The 5,705-nt window shown below is 38.5% G+C and overlaps 1 pseudogene across 1 annotated transcript; it reads left to right on the forward strand.

Moving 5' to 3' along the window:
- The first annotated feature begins 4,013 nt into the window (after positions 1 to 4,013).
- Positions 4,014 to 4,447, forward strand: LOC308533983 (eukaryotic translation initiation factor 1A, X-chromosomal-like; annotated as a pseudogene). The gene has a single exon. The product of its transcript is annotated as a eukaryotic translation initiation factor 1A, X-chromosomal-like (transcript).
- Positions 4,448 to 5,705: the final 1,258 nt, after the last annotated feature.

Consider the following 5,705-nt stretch of genomic DNA (forward strand, 5'->3'; position numbering starts at 1 on the left):
GTTAAGTTAATTTCGTATCCTGCTACATTACTGACTTAATTTATTAAATCTAGTAGTTTTTTGGTGGAGTCTTTAGGGTTTTCTGTGTACAATATAATGTCATCTGTGAATAATGAGAGCTTTACTTCCTCCTTTCCAAGTTGGATGCCTTTTATATTTTCTTCTTCTTTGATCACTATGGCTAGGACTTCCAGTACTATGTTAACTAAGAGTGGTGAAAGTGGACATCCCTGTCTTGTTCCTGTTCTTAGGGGAAATGGTTTTAATTTTTGCCCATTGAGTACGATATTGGCTATAGGTTTGTCATATATGGCCTTTATTATGTTGAGAGATAATCCCTCTGCAGCATCAGTCCATGTCTGCTTGTGCTCACATACTGAGCTGACTTACCTATGACTGGAGCTTGGGAATTTTCATCCTCCACCAGCTGGTCATCGGGAACCTCCCCATGTGGTAAGAGGAAGGCTTTAGAGCAACAGTGGAAGGTGACATGGGGATCTGGGACACTTTTCATGCAGCTTACTTGTGACCTGTGGATCAGCTGGATCTTAAATGTACCACTTATTTTTATTATAAATTGTTGGTTGGTCCACTGGATCTTATGATAAGTTGAATAAAGATTTGAAGACAGTGATGGAGTAAGTCATGTGGCTATCTAGGAGAAAATCATTGCAGCTTTAAAAACCGACGAAGAGACTATTTATATTGCTACTGGAAAGATCTGCAAGATGCTTAGTTGAGTAAAAAAAAAAAAAAAAAAAAAGCCAAGAGTAAATAGACACTGTTTAAAACGAGAAAATGAAGAAACTGGCACAATTTATCATTTAGCTATATGGTGGTAACCACCAAAGGAACTAAAAGTAGAACTAGTGTCAGTGAATTTATCTGAGACGAGGGATTGGTAGGTCAGAAAATGGCCAAGAACTGCTACTTTTCACTCATTAACTCTCTACTATTTTCACTTTCTTTTTCTTTTTGCTGTAGACATGAAGCCAGAGGAACATGTTATAAGGACTGAGGGAGAGAGCTGCAGCAGATGAGATAATTTTGGAAAATGTTCCAGGTCAGTTTGGTGGGTTTCTCTGATACTCATGCTACAGTTACTGGTCCTGACCTTTCATTTCAGATTGGCTATTCTTTGAATGTCCCATCATGACAATTAGGATTTATGGTAATCCCTGGTGCCTCCTTCTCGATCCATTCCCCACACAGCAGCATGGATGTTACAGATTCAAGTCTCAGTGCAAGTGCTTCCATTGATTTGCTCTGTTGGGAGAGCAAGCAATCATGCACTTACAAATCTTTTTATGGTGCCTAGGGCAGTGTGCAAGCGCCACACAGTAGGGTGTACTACAGGAATGTGGAAGAGGCACCTCCGGTTACACACATGTAAAGCATAGTCCATGTGAGGGTATTCACACCTTCTGCCTGGGATGTCTTTTCCTGCAGCCTTTGCTGGGCTGGCTCCATCTTATCCTTTAGGCCCAGCCTTTATTGACACTGATAGAAGCTGGCTTGCCATTCCCCTCCTTCTGCCTGCTAGGCTCTATTTCAGCCTCTTATTGCCTTCCAAGTGTCTTCATTTATACTTATCTGTTCACTTATTTTTGGCAATATCCCCTATTAGAATCTAAGCTTCACTTCAAGTTTATAATTTAATTAATACTTCCATTTCACTCATCAGCGAAATGCGAGAATTTAAAAAAATATTGAAAACATTTGTATTACATGATTAAATGCTGAACTCTTTTTGCATTATTTATGTTTAATACAACCCAACCATAGCAGTTAAAACTTTAAACAATTCACACTAAATGTTTTCTAAAAAGGTTCAAAAAATGAAACTGAAGTAATTTAGAGTTGTTAGAAGGAACAAATTTTATGTGTGGTTGAAAATGTATACAGATATGTTTTAGGATTAGACTTAGCTGAAAGTGGCAGTAGACCCCCAATAATGGCTTCAGTTTATTTAATTTTCATGTCAGTGGTTTAGGATCTTGCTCCATGGTTTTAGACATCCATGCCTCTTACATCTTGTGTCTTTGTTATGTCTTCCCTCCCTATTCAAGGCCATCTCCTTCTCTATGATGGTGCTCCAGTTCCAGCCATCTCTTTTCCCCTACAGCCAGCAAGAAGGAAGAAGGGAAAGTGGAAGGTCTTGTCTCTTTTGTTTTTTAAGGTTATTTCCTGGAAGTTGCATCCAATATTCTTCCTTTTACCATATCATTCAGAAATTAAGTCATATTGGTACACCTTTCTTCAATAGAAATGTAGTCCCTATTCTGGGCTTCTAGGTACTCAATTAAAATTAAGGTTCTATTACTATAAAAGAAGTATAGAATGGTTGTTAGGGACAACTGAGAGTATTTGCCATGATGCATGCCTTAAAATCATGTGTCCTTTATTTTTTATGCAACAAGTTTTGGTTCATTGGAAATTCTTTATGGCTACTCTGCTACATAAAAAGTAAGTTCTGTAAGAACACTGAAATTTCCATATGTACTTTATGGGGTTGCTTTTCTACATTTCCTAGTTTGTGATTTTATTTTACAGCCTGTTTTACATTGTGTTTGACAATACTTACTGTAGATGTAATATCTATCAAAGTATAGTTGAACCATTTTTAGTCTTGGCATTTAACTTTGTATAAAAGGTTGTTTTCTGCATTTTGCAAGCTTAGGAATGCTAATCAGGGTAGGCTTACATCCTCTCCATACCAATTGTTTTGTTTTTATTATAAAATTCATATTGCTATTTCACTTTCTATTACAAACTACAGAGTTACTATAGCTACTACAGTGTTACAAACTCACTCTTCTCATGTTACAAAAATTAGAATGGAGATAACTTAGTTTAATTGTATTTGCAATTTTTCTTTATATGAGCATGTTAACTATGGTTTCTAACAGTATATTTCTTTTTTTTCTTTTTAAAAAATATATTTTTATTGATTTCAGAGAGGAAGGGAGAAGGAGAGAGATATAGAAACATCAAAGTTGAGAGAGAATCATTGATCAGCTGACTCCTGCACACCCCACACTGGGGATTGAGCCTGAAACTCAGGAATTGAACCATGACCTCCTGGTTCATAGGTTGACACTCAACCACTGAGCCACACTGGCCGGGCTCTAAAAGTATATTTCACTATCATTGGGAAAATTGAAACAGTCTGAAGTAATTATAGTATGCCCACAAGGAGTAATGAATAATGTCTTGTTATTGAGAGCGGTTTCTACTTTTCATAAGGTAGATAGTAATTCCAACTCATGGTACAGGACTCCCTAAGGAGTGTGTCCTAGGAAATCACTAAAATGGGGAGTGGAGAGGAGACCGTGCTGGGAGGCAGTCATTTCCCACCCTGCGGACTGAGTTCCCGGAGCGGGGCTGTGGGGGAGAACGATGGGGTGGGAAGATGGCTGTGCACCCCTGCATCCCGTCCACTCTTGAGGCCAGACTGCATTCCTGCCCGCGGTTCCACAGGATACCTCCATGCCCTTGTTTGCTCAAGCGACCAAAAGAATTCCCACTAACACAGACGGTCACGTTTAATTTCTGTTAAATCACCTTCCTCCAGCGAAAAAGGAAAGCTATTTCTTCACGGAGTTTTAAACACGAGTCGGCAGCCATATGACTGAGGCTGAGCAAACTTCAGCTACTAAGGGACGCCCCCGCGGGGAGTAGGTTTGCCGGGGGCGGTTGGGCCTGAGCCGGTCATTCCCTTCACTTTACTGAGGGTCAGAAGAGCAGCGGCCATCAGTCCCTTCCCTCTCCAAGGTGACTCTTCATGGCACTGGAGCTGCTGAGAACATCTCAAGCCTTAGGGAGTCCGATGCCATGAGACTTCGCCTTCCTAAGGACCCTAAACAGCAGCTGACAAGCATCTGCCGCACCCTTGGAACTCAGTTGCATCAGTGTTCCTCGACATCTGCCATTGTTTCCGTCTCGTGGGCCCTTGGAGGAGGCGCCGTTGCCGCGCACCATCAGATCCCAACCGCCAGGAAGCCGGCGCCATCATGCCCAAGAATAAGGGAAAGGAGGTAAAAACAGGCGAAGAGGTAAGCATGAGAATGAATCTGGAAAGAGAGAATTGGTCTCTAAAGAGGATGGCCAAGAGTATGCTCAGGTAATCGAAATGCTGGGGAATGGACGATGAGAAGCAATGTGTTTTGATGGTGTAAAGAGGTTATGTCATATCAGAGGAAAGCTGAGAAAAAAGGTTTGGGTAAATACCTCAGACATTATATTGGTTGGTCTGCGAGACTGTCAGGATAGCAAAGCTGATGTAATTTTAAAGTACAATGTAGATGAAGCTAGAAGTCTGAAGGCATATGGTTAGCTTCCAGAACATACTAAAATCAATGAAACAGAAACATTTGGTCCTGGAGATGATGATGAAATCCAGTTTGATGATATTGGAGATAATGATGAAGACATTGACGATATCTAAATTGAACTTAAAGTTTCAGAGTATTTGTTCCATAGTTTGGGCTTTGGTCATCACCTGTCAAGAAGACTAAAACTTCAGGATAATTGCAGTTTACTAACACACACTGATTTGTTTTCATTGTTTTAAAGTATTTATTATTACCTTTAAATGATCTGTGAACACTTTATTCTTTTGATGTACTGGAACTTAGGAATAAAAGATCACAAGGTCTGCTTTCAAACATAGAAAGGAGAGGGGGAAAGAGAGAGAGAATGAATAAAGTAAATGTTTCCAGTTAATGGATGTTTTGACTAAATTGCTTTATCTTTATGGTCAGTGATAAGTCCTAGTTCCAAGTAATTTTTTTTTCAGTCTTTCTGCATGTTGCCTAGATAGTCTCTTTAATTTTTGATAAAAATTTGAGGAAGTTAGAAATCTACATTTGAAGTTAAGAAAAGGGGCTATTTTTTAATATTCCTATAGCTGGGTACTGTATTTTCAAACTGTGATAACACTTTTTTCCATCATTTCCTGCTGTCATAAATAACTAGCATTTACAAACTGCTTATTGTAGAGCATAGGCTTGAGTGGCAATTTTTAATTTATAGGATGAGTAGTGGCCAAAATTCAATGCTAGATGGTAACTCAAAATTGGAAGTACTGATATACTAGTTGAAAGTGTTTTTTACTTAATGTGTACAAAATTTCTTAAACAAGAGAACTTTTAATGGCAAATTAAGGAGAATAGTTTGTACTATACCAAAAAGTTGTTAAAATGTGTCATTTTATTTTCAAAACTCATGCGTTTGTAACCTATAGTTTTGGGCTTTATGAACAATTAAATTACAATGTATAAATGAAAAACTAATTTTATAATAAACTGGGACCACAGCTAAGAAATATTAAAAAAATAAAAATAAGATAAAATGGGGAGTGGAGTTTGTAAAAACATATTTGTCAGAAGAGAGTTCTTCAAATGTCTGTGTGAGGAGCTCTGTTTTAAAAACATAAACAATGAAAGATGAAGCACAACAAAATATTTCTTTGGTTGGTGAGGATAGTTGTGAGATAGTGTCTTTTTTCCTGTTAGTGATTCTTATTAGTGATTTGAGATTTTACATTATGTAAAGGAGTAATGACCTTAGGGTTTAAAAAAGGACTAAATTAGTCTTTGGTTATCTTGGTGTTGATTAAAAAATTACTCATCCGCCCTAACCAGTTTGGCTCAGTGGATAGAGCGTCGGCCTGCAGACTGAGGGTCCCAGGTTCAATTCCGGTC

The sequence above is a fragment of the Myotis nattereri genome, assembly GCF_964212035.1.
Source record: "Myotis nattereri genome assembly, chromosome: 1".
In the NCBI taxonomy this organism is placed as follows: Eukaryota; Metazoa; Chordata; class Mammalia; order Chiroptera; family Vespertilionidae; genus Myotis; species Myotis nattereri.